This window comes from Narcine bancroftii, chromosome 5, assembly GCF_036971445.1.
Source record: "Narcine bancroftii isolate sNarBan1 chromosome 5, sNarBan1.hap1, whole genome shotgun sequence".
In the NCBI taxonomy this organism is placed as follows: domain Eukaryota; kingdom Metazoa; phylum Chordata; class Chondrichthyes; order Torpediniformes; family Narcinidae; genus Narcine; species Narcine bancroftii.
In genome coordinates this window covers 23,852,064-23,865,783 of record NC_091473.1, presented here as the reverse complement: position 1 = coordinate 23,865,783, position 13,720 = coordinate 23,852,064, and the positions used below count along the sequence as shown (strand labels likewise).

The window sequence follows — 13,720 nt, the reverse complement described above, 5'->3', positions numbered from 1 at the left end:
GCGATACTGCCTGAAAGTTGCACACCCGTGCGAGTGCTCGCAGGGCCCAGAAGAACTTATCGCCTGATTTGCCTCGTCACTGTCTGCAGGTGGCCAGCATATGACTGGTGTATGCTTTGTTAACTTTCTACCTGTATCACCCCTTGATTATATCCATTGCTTCCACGTACATGCTGGCGTCCCTAGTCATTGGGAATATTCAGTGTCCGACCCAGGAGTATCTGTTTGCGTTGGTGATCACGATGCCAGCTGAGTTTTAAAGGAAGACCTCGAAACAGAATAGCCAGAGTTTGAATCTGTCTGAGGCATCAGGTGCTGTGTGTTGATCTCCAGCATGTTGGGTTTCAGGAGTTGGTCCATTATTAGCAATAAAAACAAAAAATTGTGAATAAAATTGACACAAAGTAAATAACTCGAGAGGCTGAGGCTGATTCACTGATCCACAGGCTTTTATTCACAATGAACAAGAGCCTTATCCTGTGCCATAACCCAGGCTTTCTGGGGAAGGCTCAGCGTGTTAGATGCTTTATACAAGGTCAAAAGAGGGAGGGGCCACAGATGCAGTCACAGGACGGGGCAGAGCCAAGTAATCAGGAATACAATACAGTTCAGCAGTTCACCACACAATGTGCTTGACATTCAATCAACCTTTAACTTCAGAGGAATGTAGAGATGAACAATAAATACCTAATTTGTGCATGAATGTAAAATCCTGTCTCAAGCCAGCCATGCTACTTCCCATTATAGAGTCTCAAATTCTGCACTTGATTTGATCTGGCACAGGGCCCATGAGGCCAATCTTTACAGTAGAGATTATAATTTATCACTGTAAAGGCAAAGATATAAATTAATTCATTAAAGTGTGCATGTTTTTCTGTGTGTTACTGTCTTTATATGTGTGTATGTGTGCATGTTTATGTATGTATACTTGTAAGTATGCATATGTGTGTGTATCTGTAAATATATATGCCCCTGTTCGGCTCCGAATCATTGGTCCTCTACCGGCATCACCTACGGCTCCTAGAACGCTTCCACCAGCGTTGTCTCCGCTCCATCCTCAACATTCATTGGAGCGACTTCATCCCTAACATCGAAGTGCTCGAGATGGCAGAGGCCGACAGCATCGAATCCACACTGCTGAAGATCCAACTGCGCTGGGTAGGTCACGTCTCCAGAATGGAGGACCATCGCCTTCCCAAGATCGTGTTATATGGCGAGCTCTCCACTGGCCACTGAGACAGAGGTGCACCAAAGAAAAGGTACAAGGACTGCTTAAAGAAATCTCTTGGTCCCTGCCACATTGACCACTGCCAGTGGGCTGATATCGCCTCCAACTGTGCATCTTGGTGCCTCACAGTTCGGTGGGCTACAACCTCCTTTGAAGAAGACCGCAGAGCCCACCTCACTGACAAAAGACAAAGGAGCAAAAACCCAACACCCAACCCCAACCCACCAATTTTCCCCTGCAACCCTGCAACCGTGTCTGCCTGTCCCGCATCGGACTTGTCAGCCACAAACGAGCCTGCAACTGACGTGGACATTTACCCCTCCATAAATCTTCATCCGCGAAGCCAAGCCAAAGATATGCCCCTGTAATTATGAATGCGTGTGTCTATCTGTAAATATGTGTGTGCTTGCACACGTGCATGTACACATGCATGCTTGACTTCAAACAAAAACTTCCTAAAAATCAAAGTAAATACTATTTACATCATTTCTGGAAATGCACTAAAAAGGAATTCATTGGAGATTTGCTTTACTTAGACTATAATAAATAAATTAGTTCCTGACAAACTGCACAACAAAGAAGCTTGTACAACACGAAAGTCTGCAGATACTGTGATTGTAGTAAGAACACAGAAATACTGGAGGAATTCTGTAGGTGATTAAGATATATTACAGATGTTTCCAGCCTGAGCTCTTCCTCAATGTAACGCCCCAAACCCAAAATGTTGGTAATATATTTTTACCTTCTGTGAAAGCTGCAAGACCTGTTGAGTTCTTCCAGCATTGCTATATTTTTTACAACAAAGAAGGTTTACTCTCATTGCCTGTGCTGAAGGATTTTTGATAAAATGGGAAGTGGTTTTAGGAGAGCAATTTTATTTTCTCTTTTGTGTGAGGTTTGATAGGATTCTTCCTTCTGTTAGTGAGAATTGAAAAAATTGCATGATTATTTTATTCCCAAAGAGTGAGATTGATTATCAAATATTTGAAAGGTGACAAAGAAGAATGTCAGAAGATAGACAAGTTAAGTTTCAAATTATTGGATCATTGATTTGCTTTTTGTTAAATTGAGTCCTTTTGCGGAGATAGCTCCCAGAAAGTAGTGGAATTGCAAGATCAAAAATAAACACAATATAGATAGGGAAGTCATAATGAGCCAAAGTTTATCCTTTGTACAGTTTTTATATTAGAAATTTAAAATATGCCTTTCATTCTTTAGATTGCTTACAGCTTCACAGAAACATTGTTCCTTGGGGGTAATAATTTTCAGCTCCTTGATGCTAAAAGGGACTCTAATGTGATTTAATCATGACCCTCTACAAGAAAGGTGATAAAATACAGAGAATCTCTCTAATGTCTGCCACATGGAAACTCATTACTGGGACTCTCCTCAAAATGGCAGCTGCTGTTCATCTCCCAACTCACAGTGTAGGTTCATCCATTTGGAGACATAATCTTCACTGAGTCTCAACTGCAAAACATAAGCAGAGAGCAGCGTCAGATATCTTTCTGTGATCTCTCAAATGCCTTTAATTCTGTTGCTCTAAAAGAATTAAAGACAACCCTTCTCCAATTTTGCTGCCTGCATCTTATGTCTGCCATATGCAGGCAGGCAATCTGTGATCATAACAAAATGATCCACAGCAGAACAATTTTAGTAAAGACTGGTGTCAAGCAAACCTGTGTCATCACTGCACAATTTTTCTCCATCTTCTACATGGCAATAATAAACCTCGACTCCAACGTGCTTCCCAGTGGGATGGAATTAACTCCAGAGGAAATTAAAAGTTGTTCAATCTCTCGAATGAATGTTCTCTGCACTGTTGATCCTTGGATAGATGCATATTTGGAGGCCGAGTTCCAATTCACTGTTGACTTATTCACCCAAGTGTTAGAGAATGGGCCTTGCAATTAACATTCACAAGACGGGTAATACAAAGGTTGGAGAAGTTGTGGATAGTGCTGACGGCTATTGTAGGTTACAAAGGATATGGACAGAATGCAGAGTTGGGTGGAAAAGTGGCAGAAGGAGTTCAATTGGATAAGTGTGAGGCGATGTATTTTGCAAGATCAAACCAGAAGGTTAATGGTTGGATACATAGCAGTGTAAAGGAAGAGAGACACCTTTAGGTCCAAATCCATTCATCTTTCAAGGTTAAGAAGGGCTGTGGAGTCCTGTGCTTTATTAGTCCAGAATTCAGGGGTCATGTTACAACTCTACAAATTTCTGGTGAGGCCACATTTAGAGCATTATATTCATTTCTGGTCATCTCATTATAGGAAGTGGAAGCTATGGATCATTGACTTGCTTTTTGTTAAATTGAATCCTTTTGAGGAGATAGCTGGGAGAGGATGCAGAGAAGATTTCCCAGGATTTTCCTGGATAAGAAAATAAGTCTTCTGAGGCAAGGTTAGCAGAGCTGGGACTTTTCTGTTTGGAGCAAAGAAGAATGAGAGGAGACTTAATAGAGGTCTACAAGATTCTAAAAGGCATAGATAAGGTAGACAGCCAGTGCCTTTTCCCCAGGGCAGAGATAACAAATTCCGGGGATATCTCTACAAAGTGAAGAAAGTTTTGGGGAACCATCAAGGGTAAGTTTTTTACAAAGAGAGTTGTGGGTGCTCGGAAAGCCTTGCCAGGGATGGTGGTGGAGGTTGAAACATTAGGGGCATTTAAGAGACTCTTAGACAGGTACATGGATGAAAGGAAAATAAAGGGTTACAAGGTAGGAAGGGTTTAATATTTATTTCTTTGGTATAAATTTGTAGGTCAACATAACATTGAGGGCCAAAGGGCCTGCACCATGCTATAATGTTCTATATTCTAAGATAAAGATCCTGTACAAACCTGATCCAGCTCTGAACACGCTCCTCTAGAGATTCAGGCCCATGGTGAGACTCTGGAAAATGTTGGGTACTTTCTGTATCTCAGGAGCCACCTCACAACAGACATAGGCATTGAGGGAAAGATTGTGTCAGCAGAGCCTTTGGCAATCTGGAATGTACTGAGTCCAAAATCTCATTCTGAGCCTCAAATGATGCTATGATCTGCCACGTAGTATTCCCTGCAACCCCTCACTGGGTATAACTCTGAACCATGGAATATGTGTAACAGGTGCCTTAAATCACTAGAGAGGCACCATCAACACCATCTCTGCAAAAACCCAAAATCCACTGATCCCGTGGCAGGATGTGAAACAATGTCAGCATTATCTCCTTGGCCAACATGTCCATCATTGAGGTCCTAATTCCACTCAAAGATCACTGATGGGAAGATACTATTACTCCTGAAGCATGCATTTCTCCAAATTCCATCATCTTGTGAGATTCTCAGAAGGATAGAGGTAATGATTCAAAGATATTCTCAAATCTTCCTTGAAAATGGGTAACATCCCTGTTGACATGAGGGAAGACCTGGCCCATAAATGCTGAATATGGAGACGGGTATGTCCATGATGGCATAGTGAGGCATGAGTCTCTTTGTTAAGAACACACTGGTAAAGGAGTGCATCACGTCCTAAGCTATCATCCTGCTGCCCTATTAAGCCTTTCTGAACCCCACTCTGGCTGTGTGTCACAGTGGCCTCATGTTACCTCAGAACCCATGGAAGTGGAATGGAAGCAAGTTAAGATGATCCCCACTGAATGCCTCAAAAGAATATCCTAATTTTATAATAAAGCAACATATGCATTTGCTTTCATTTCTCTCTTTCATTGCCTCTCCTGCTTGATGCTCTAATGCAACTACATTTATAATAACTTTTTCTGATAGGCTGAGATAAAGAAGAATAGCAACAGCATTGGAGAAAACTCCAAGTGTAGATTATTGAACTGAACGGTCTGTCTTTTGCTGCAAATTCTAAGTAATTCTACATAAGGGATCGGGGCAGGGTGTGCACTCTCTTCCAATCCTTTAATACTCTGAACTGTGTTTTCAAGTCCGCAATTCTCTTCCGAAGTCCACTTTTCTATTCCCTTGTGGGGCACTGCTTGAAACCTACCTCTTTCAAAAGGCTTTTATTTATGAGCTGCAATATCTCCTTTTGTATTTCAGCTACAATTTCTGTGACAGCGTTCCTGTTTTCACTGCACTGAAGGTGGTCATAGAAATTTGTGTAACTACCCTTGATAAACAAAATTGCAAAAATCCTAAATTGCCCATAAATTGCTCTTGGATAGCCAGTATGTGGTAAAAGTTGTAAAATATATGATCTTGTCGAGGTTTTTTTTTTCTTATTCATTCCACATGGTAAAATTTATTACCTTAACTATAATTTTACTTTTTAAATCACACCTAGCTCATCCATCTTTGGAAACAGGACACGTATCCATATTCTCAATGATGAATTGTCTGTGGATCATCCTTATTACAGTCAGTGGAGCAGCAATTCCTTTGAGACATGATTGAGTTATGGTCAATGAATACCAGCCAAGGTCACATCTTAGTGCCCTGAATTTTCTCTTTGTCAGTATGTTTTAGATCTCCTCCTTGATGCCTCCTCCCCCCCTTTATGTTTATTTCACATTCATTTGGCCTTTAGCTTACTGTTCTACATCCATTTTCTAACAAATGAAAATATAACAAATTTTTATGAATTAATCTGAAACTTTGAAGTACATTCAAATATTTACAATATATGTCATAAGCATTAATTCTTTCTATTTTCTGGAGATTATTTCAAAAAAGGTAGCAAACCAAAGGCTTTTGTTAAAATGTATCTTTCAGCATATTTTCCTCTTCTTCACTCACATGCTTCCTTCCTTTCTGTCCACAGACATCATATCTAAAAAGGGAGACTACTGTTGGCTTCATGCCATCTTCTGAACTTTGTACCATTATTACATTCACATAACACTTCAAAACAGATGCACAATTACACCTTTAAAAAATTATTAAATGGCTCTTCAAAAAGATAATTGGAAGAACACTCTTAATGGAATGGAAAATCCTGCCAACATTACAGGCATGGGAACAGAACATCTGAGTGTAGAATCTAATTTCTTCAGTTTTGAGTTCTGAGCAAGAATTTAAAACAAATTTGAATGCAACATCTTTTACAATTTCTTTCTGAGTCTTGCCTCACTCTCCAAATTTCATCCTTATTTTTAAATTTGTTTTCTCTATCTCAGATTTGATTTTAAATTTAATATTCGAGTTCACATTTCCTGGATTAAATTCAATAATTCCATTCATGCAGTTCAATCTGATTGGTCAAGGAGATGTACAGGTATATTCTCTGCTCACATAAATGTAGATCATCTGACAAGACCACTGTGTGTTTTGCACAGATGAATAGAAATGTGAAGTCTAATTTGTTGAGGTTTGATCATTCCTTTCCCCTGGTGTGAATGAAGCTGTATTTGAACTCTCTCTCTCTACCCAGAAGGCCTTCCAGCTCTTGTTTACTGTTTTACCTCCAAAGACTTGGTTCTAATCCACCTGGGTCAAATCCTTCTCAGCTCATTGTCTTCTTAAGCATTTTCATGTTTGTCCTGAACTAAATTTGTTGGTTTTTATTCCCATCTTCCTCCACTTAAATGTATCACACCTCCAGATCTGGAACCAGTTCTGCCTCTTTCCATCATTTTTGACTGCTCTTGCTGTCGTGCGACTGAGAGCACTCAAGAGCAGAGAGAGTACAACACGCTTTATTAAATAAGAATGGCACACAAGGTCTGTGGACTGAGCTTGGGTCCAAGGTTTATATTGGGATATGTGGGGGGCGGAATCAGGGGAGGAGCCAGTCCTTAGACTATTGCACCAGTAGTGTATTCCCATTTCACTACATTCACCCCTTCCTTTTGAATGAAACCTATGGTGAAAACAGAGAATATCACATAGTCAAATATTTACAAGTTCAACCTGTCAAGAGGTCTGGAAATGCAGGCAGAGCGCCGCAGGGTCAGCTGGCCCTGGGCTTCCTGACCCTCCTGTGGTTCCAGGACCTCGGGGGTGGGTGAACTGGCTCTGGTTGAGGGGTGGGTGAACTGGCTCTGGTTGAGGGGTGGCTGGAGCCACTTCCTGCAGCAGCTCACCTGAGCCCCTTGGCATTTCTCCGAAAACCCTGAGTAGGTCAGAATCCTAGCCCCCTTGAGGTGGTGGACTCTCAGTTCCAGTGGGTGCCAGGTCCCTGACTGAGACAGTGTCCTCCCTCCCAATTGGGTATTCCACGGAGGCATAAGTGGAGTTGGCATGGAGTAGGTGCATCTTCTCGACCAGGGGGTCGGATTTGCTCCTCCTCACATGCTTCCTGAGCAGCACTGGACATAGTGCTGTAAGCCAAGTTGGAAGGGTTGTCCCTGATATTGACTTTCTCATGAAAGAAAACATCAGCTCATGAGGAGTCACAGTGGTCGAAATGCAAAGTATCAGCCCTAATGGAGTGTAGTGCCATTGGTAGGACAGCCTGCCAGCGTGAGACTGAAAGCCCTTTGGACTGAAGGGCTAATTTTACGGGCTTCCAAACTGTAACGTTCTCTTTCTCAATGTGTCTGTTTCCCTAGGGGTTATAGCTAGTTGGCCTGCTGGATGCAATGCCTCTTACCAGCAGAAAATGGCATAGCTCTTCGCTCATAAGTGATGAGCCCCGGTTGCTATGGATATAGCCGGGATACCTGAAGAGGGTGAAAATAGAGTCTACGGCCCTAGTGACAGATGGCGTGCATGTGTCTAGGCAGGGAATGGAAAATGGGAAATGAGAGTACTTGTCAATAACAGTGAGAAAGTACATGTTCCCGTTCGTGGAGGGGAGGGGTCCCTCGAAATTGACACTGAGCCATTCAAAGGGCCTGGATGCCTTTATCAGGTGCGCCTTTCTGGGACGGTAGAAGTGCGGCTTGCACTCCGCGCAGACCTGGCATGACCTGGTCATTTCCCTGATATCCTCAATCGAGTAGGATAAATTGCGTGCCTTGTCAAAATGAGCCATGCAAGTGATGCCTGGATGGCAGAGCACATCGTGCAGTGACTGCAAATGGAAGATGTGTGCAGAGGCACAGCTTCCTCTGGTCAGGGCATCTGGAGGCTCATTGATTATGTCATAGTTGTAGGTGGAGACTTCAATCCTCCACCTAGCAATTTTGTCATTTTTAATATTGCCTCATTTTGTGTTGTTGAACAAGAAAGCCACCGATCACTAATCCGTGATGAGGGTGAATTTCCTACCCACTATGTAGTGCCTCCAGTGCCTGATGGCCTCTACAATGCCTTGTAGCTCTTTCTCCACTGATGGATTCCAAAGCTTGTGGCCTTGTAGGGCCCTGGAAAAACATGCAACCAGCGTACCCACCTGATTAAGGGTCACAGGCATTGCTATGTCTGAAGCATTGCTTTCCACCTGGAAAGGTACATTTTTGTCCACCACGGACATGGTGGTCTTTACAATGTGGCTTCTGATGTAGTTGAAAGCTGTTTGAGCTTTGGCTGTCAGTGGAAAAGAAGTGTTTTTTCAGGAGGGGTCGGACCTTGTCAGCATATTGAGGGACCCATTGGGCCTAATATGAGAAGAAGCCCAGGCACTTCCTCAAAGCCTTCTTGGCCCTCAGGATCAGGAGTTCAAACAGGGGGAACATCCTGTTGGGAACGGGACCAATTATGCCATTCTCCACCTCGTAGCCCAAGATGGCTAGGCGTCTAGCTATGAACATGCACTTAGTAGTGTTGTAAGTGAGGTTCTGGGCTTTAGCTGTGAGGAGAAAGTTGTGGAGATTGGTGTCATGGTCCTCCCGAGTGGCCCCATTCATGATACTAAATGGGACCCTCCGGAACTGATATGAATCTCCTGTTATCCTCAAAAGTGGTGTAGGGATGGTTCTTGGAACAGATTGGCAACTGGTGGTAAGCAGTTTTAAGGTAGATGGTTGAATAGACCTTGAACTGTGCAATTTGATTGCGAGGAAATGTGAGGAAGGAGATATGTTTCCAAGATTGTGAACTGATTAATAGTTTAGCTATAGTCAATTACTAGCCTGGAATTTTCTTCACCTTTTTTGACAACCTGTGATCTCCATGAGTACTGTGCTCGATAATGTTCTCATCAAGCAGTCGCTGTGTCTCACCCTTGATGAATACCCAGTCCTCTGCGCTGTAGCGTCTGCTTTTTGTAGCAATTGATCTGTAATCAGTGCTCAGATTTGGGAACAGATGGGGTAGATCTATATTCAGTGTGGAGAGACAACAATAGGCATCAGAGTTTTTGGACCTTCTGTTCCAAACCGTAATGGGAGGAAGAGGACCAAAATACTCCAGAGTCACGTTTTAAAAGAGTCTCAAGAAGTCAAGACCCAGCAAAACTGGAGCACATAAATTCTTAAGTGCATACAGTTTGAACTTATCGAATTCCCCCTCCTGGAAAGATAAATGAACCATACAATGTTTTGAATATTTACAGACTGCGTATGGGACGCTAAATATATACATTAATTAGCGGGATGCACTGAGATTTTGGACTGTCTCTGTGTCTATGAAGCTCTCAGTTGAGCCAGAGTCAATTAGCATTTCAGTTTATGCCCGTTAACCCACACCTTTGGCGTGGAATTGTTCAGTTGGTGTGGTATTTCCTGGTCCAACATGATGCTGCCAAGACTCCAGAGATGCCATCGCTCCCCCCGCAGGAGTTGCTTCCGCAGTTCGGATCCTCATATAGGTAATATGGCAGGGGCCATGAGGCGCGGCAAGATGGCCACCCTCCTCCTTCCATCGTTGTAGATGGCGCAGAATTTGAATGCCGGCAAGATGGCATTGATCATGTGGTGCAGCAAGATGGGCGTGCTCCCTCCTTGTCAGATGAAGATGGCACCGGTTTTGAAACGTGGCAGTATGGATGCTGGGTTTTCCTGCGTCACTGCTCTCACTGCGCATTCCCACAGGAAGTTCATGGTGTACAACACTGGCTGGGGGTTTGGGTTTCGGGCTCACTTCAGTCAGCCCGTCAGGGGTCATGAACGCATTGGACCTCTCAGTGCTCACCCTCGCCCTGCAGACTTTCACCCAGTGCTCCTTCTTACCACAACTGGAGCAGATGGAGTCTTTAGCTGGACATTGAGTTCTTGGGTATTGTTGCCCACCACAGAAGAGGCATCCCTTAGCGCCCGAGGCCACCGCCATCAGAGCTAATGCAGTGTGTGGCATCACTCTGAGACCCAGGTCCTCATGAAGGGTGCTGCCACCTTCAAAATTGTCAGTCCCTAGTTGGGCCATCTCCAGCAACAAGGCCAGTGGTCCATTGTCAGGCAGTGCTGTGCTGCCTTTCTCCAGCAACCGCTGCCAAATGTATTTGGAACACACCCCAGTGAGCAGAGCATCCCGGTTCTACTCATCCTCCCATTCTCAGGCCGTGTCATCCTCATACCCATAATTCCTTGCGAGTGCTTGTAGGATGAGGACATAGTCCTCATTGGACTCACTAGGCCACTGCTTCCGTTGCGAGAGTTGATGCATCGCTAGGATGACATTTTGGGGCCTCATGTAGTGGGCCTTCAGCTTTTCAACAGGTGCTGTGCAAGTCATACAGTCCCTGATGATTGGGAATCTTTTAGGGCCGAAGCGAGAGAAGAGTGCTGACTTGAGCTCATCCATTGAGTAGAACCTCTTGTGTGTCCAACAGGTACATTTGGAAGTCCTCCAGCCAGTACACAAACTCTTTTGGGGGCAGAGGGTCGATGAGGAGCATCATGGGCTTTAACAGCGCTTCCATTCCATTCTTTATTGAATAAAATAGTAGTGCGACAGAGCACTCAAGACCAGAGAGAGTACAACACACTTTATTGAATAAGAATGGCACACGTGGTCTGTGGACTGAACTGGGGTTTTGGCAGGGGTCCAGTGTTTATATCAGGATATGAGATGGGAGGAGCCAGTCCTTAGAGCATCACACCGATAGGGAATTCCCAGTTCACTACACTTGCCAAAAACAGATCACAAAAATCAGTGAAACAATCAATGAAAAAATAGTGTTGCTCTGTGAGCAAAATTGAAGCAATTAACTTCATGAACATTTTGAAAACCAAAGCTTCCTCTTTGTTGTTTATGTTTATTTTTTCTTAAATATCTGTAACTGTTATTTTTCTGATCTGCGTGAGAATAATCTGCACAAGAAAGAATGAAGAATGATTGGGTGTCTTTCTGTGACGTTGTGTGTAAAAGCGCCCTATGGATAAATGCCAAATTTTCATTTGTGAAGAGGGGAGACAAGAAAACTGCAGTGCAATAAGACAAAATGGATAAATTTAGTTGAGCTCGATTGATGTCAGGTTGCAGGCACAGCAAGCACTTTTTTCAGGATTAAATGAAAAGATTTATTTAAAGTGAAGTCAAATTTGTCACATGAGATGAAAAGAAAACAAGGCTTTTGCTTAACTGTGCTGTGCCCCCCAGAGGGTCGGAGGGTCCCTACTGAGAATGGCTGCACTAGATCAACACGCTGGACATCCACACGAAATCACAGTGTTACCCAAACATGGTCAAGATCACAACACTGGATAGTCACACACCAGTTCACAATACAAAATAAACACATGATAGTTTACAGTACTAAACAAATACTGGCCAGATTACAACACCGTGCAAACACACACTAGATCACACAAATGAACAAGCCAAATATGAGATTATCTCACACTGGATCAGTTCATTTTGCAACCACATCCCATATCACCTCTCTATTGTACAGGTAAATATTGAATGGCATCCACAATGGCATTTTTTTAATGCTGTTAGACCTGGTTGAAGCAGGTTCAAAATGTAATGGAACCAGGGGAGCCCTATTGCAGCTCATCAAAAGTATCCCAATGTTTAAGTGATGCAGGGATATCACAGATATCTTTAATGCAAGTTCAGCCTGCTGTTGTCAAGTCTCAGACCCTGCCATCACATCATCCCACCAATCCACACTCCACCAGGTCACTGGTGTGGAACACTGATAAATTAATGATTACTCTGCTGTGTTTGATTCAGCTGTCCCTGCTTAGGTGACAGCATTCAAATTCTCAATGCCACCATTCCCAGTGCCCTTATTGATGCCTGCTGCCAGGTAGAATAGACTAGTGGTTCTCAACCTTTTTCTTTCCACTCACATTCCACCTTAAGCAATCCCAATGCCATCGGTGCTCTGTGATTAGTAAGGGATTGCTTAAGGTGGTATGTGAGTGGGAAGGGAAGGTTCAGAATCACTGCTCTAGACCTAATTGTTACTGAAATGTTTTGCTTGAGAAAAATTGTCATTGTCCGATTTCCTTTTGGAGTTATGACACTGTGCACATACGAGTCAATTAGGCATGATTAAAACAGTGGTTTTCAAGCTTTTTCTTTCCACCCACATACCACCTTAAACAATCCCTTACTAATCATAGAGCACCTATGGCAAAGGGAATACTTAAAGTGGTACGTGAGTGGAAAGGAAAAGGTTGACAACCACTGGACTAGTCTGTTCTTGTTCACAGCTCAACAGCACAGTCAGAAGTCAGGCCTTCAAACCTGAGATTGTTTGAAATCTTCCAGACCTGTCCAAATCTTCTTGACTGAGAACATGGGTGAAAAATTATGAGGAAAATCGTCTGGTCCATACTGTTGTAGGTGATGGCCACCTTAGATAAAGAGGAATACAGATTTGAGGTCATAGTTACAACAGCCAAGGTCTTATTAAATCACAGAACAAGCTTGAGCACATGAGTAGCCTACTCATGCATTTAATTCATCTGAGTGAGTTCCATCCAATTAGAGAGTGGGGAGCACAAATTTCCTTGGCGTCCATTTAAAGGATGGAGAGAGTAGAGACCATCAAGTCCTATGGAATCCACATAAGAAGTGACCTATCCTGGACCCACAATACCTCCTCAATAATCTGGAGAGCACAGCAGTGTCTACACTTCTTGAGGAGTTTGAGGAGGGCAAGGATACTGGCCACTGTCCTAACAATGTTCTACAGGAGTGCAATAGAGAGCAGCCTGGCTGCCTGCATCATAATGTGGTATGGTAGCTGCAAAGCATGAGATTGGAGTCAGTACGGAGTGCGATTAAAACTGCTGAGAAGATCACTATGACTTCCCTTCCCTCTATTGACAATATCTACAGAGAGTGATGCTTAAAGAGAACTCAGAGAATCAATGAGGTTCCTTGCCATGCAGCCACAGTATCTTTGAAACACTGCCTTCAAGAAAGAGATATAGGAGCATAAAAACCAGGACTGCCAGGCTGGCAAAGTTTTGTCTCGCTGGTGATGACTGTTGAACAATCCTAGAAACCCATAAATTATTTTCGATATATTTATTTTGGATCTCTATGTATATATGTTGTTTATCTGGAGGGTGTACTATCTGTCTGCATATGTGCACTTTAGTCCAGAGATATGCTGTTTCATATGTATACTGTATGCACAATCAAATGACAAACTTGAAATAACAAATCAACAAGTTGTTAAGGGTCCCTTTAAAAATGCATATTGTTTATGTGGAATGAGGTGGGGAATAGATGATAGGCTTCCTTCTTATGGGAAAC

The 13,720-nt window shown here is 43.0% G+C and overlaps 1 long non-coding RNA gene across 1 annotated transcript in view; it reads right to left on the bottom strand.

Annotated features, from left to right (window-relative positions):
- Positions 1 to 2,399: 2,399 nt before the first annotated feature.
- Positions 2,400 to 13,720, bottom strand: part of LOC138763197 (uncharacterized) — a 120,159-nt gene continuing 108,838 nt past the window's right edge. Inside the window, exon 5 of the long non-coding RNA XR_011357385.1 lies at positions 2,400 to 2,698. This is a non-coding gene — a long non-coding RNA (uncharacterized lncRNA). The remainder of the gene's footprint in view (positions 2,699 to 13,720) is intronic.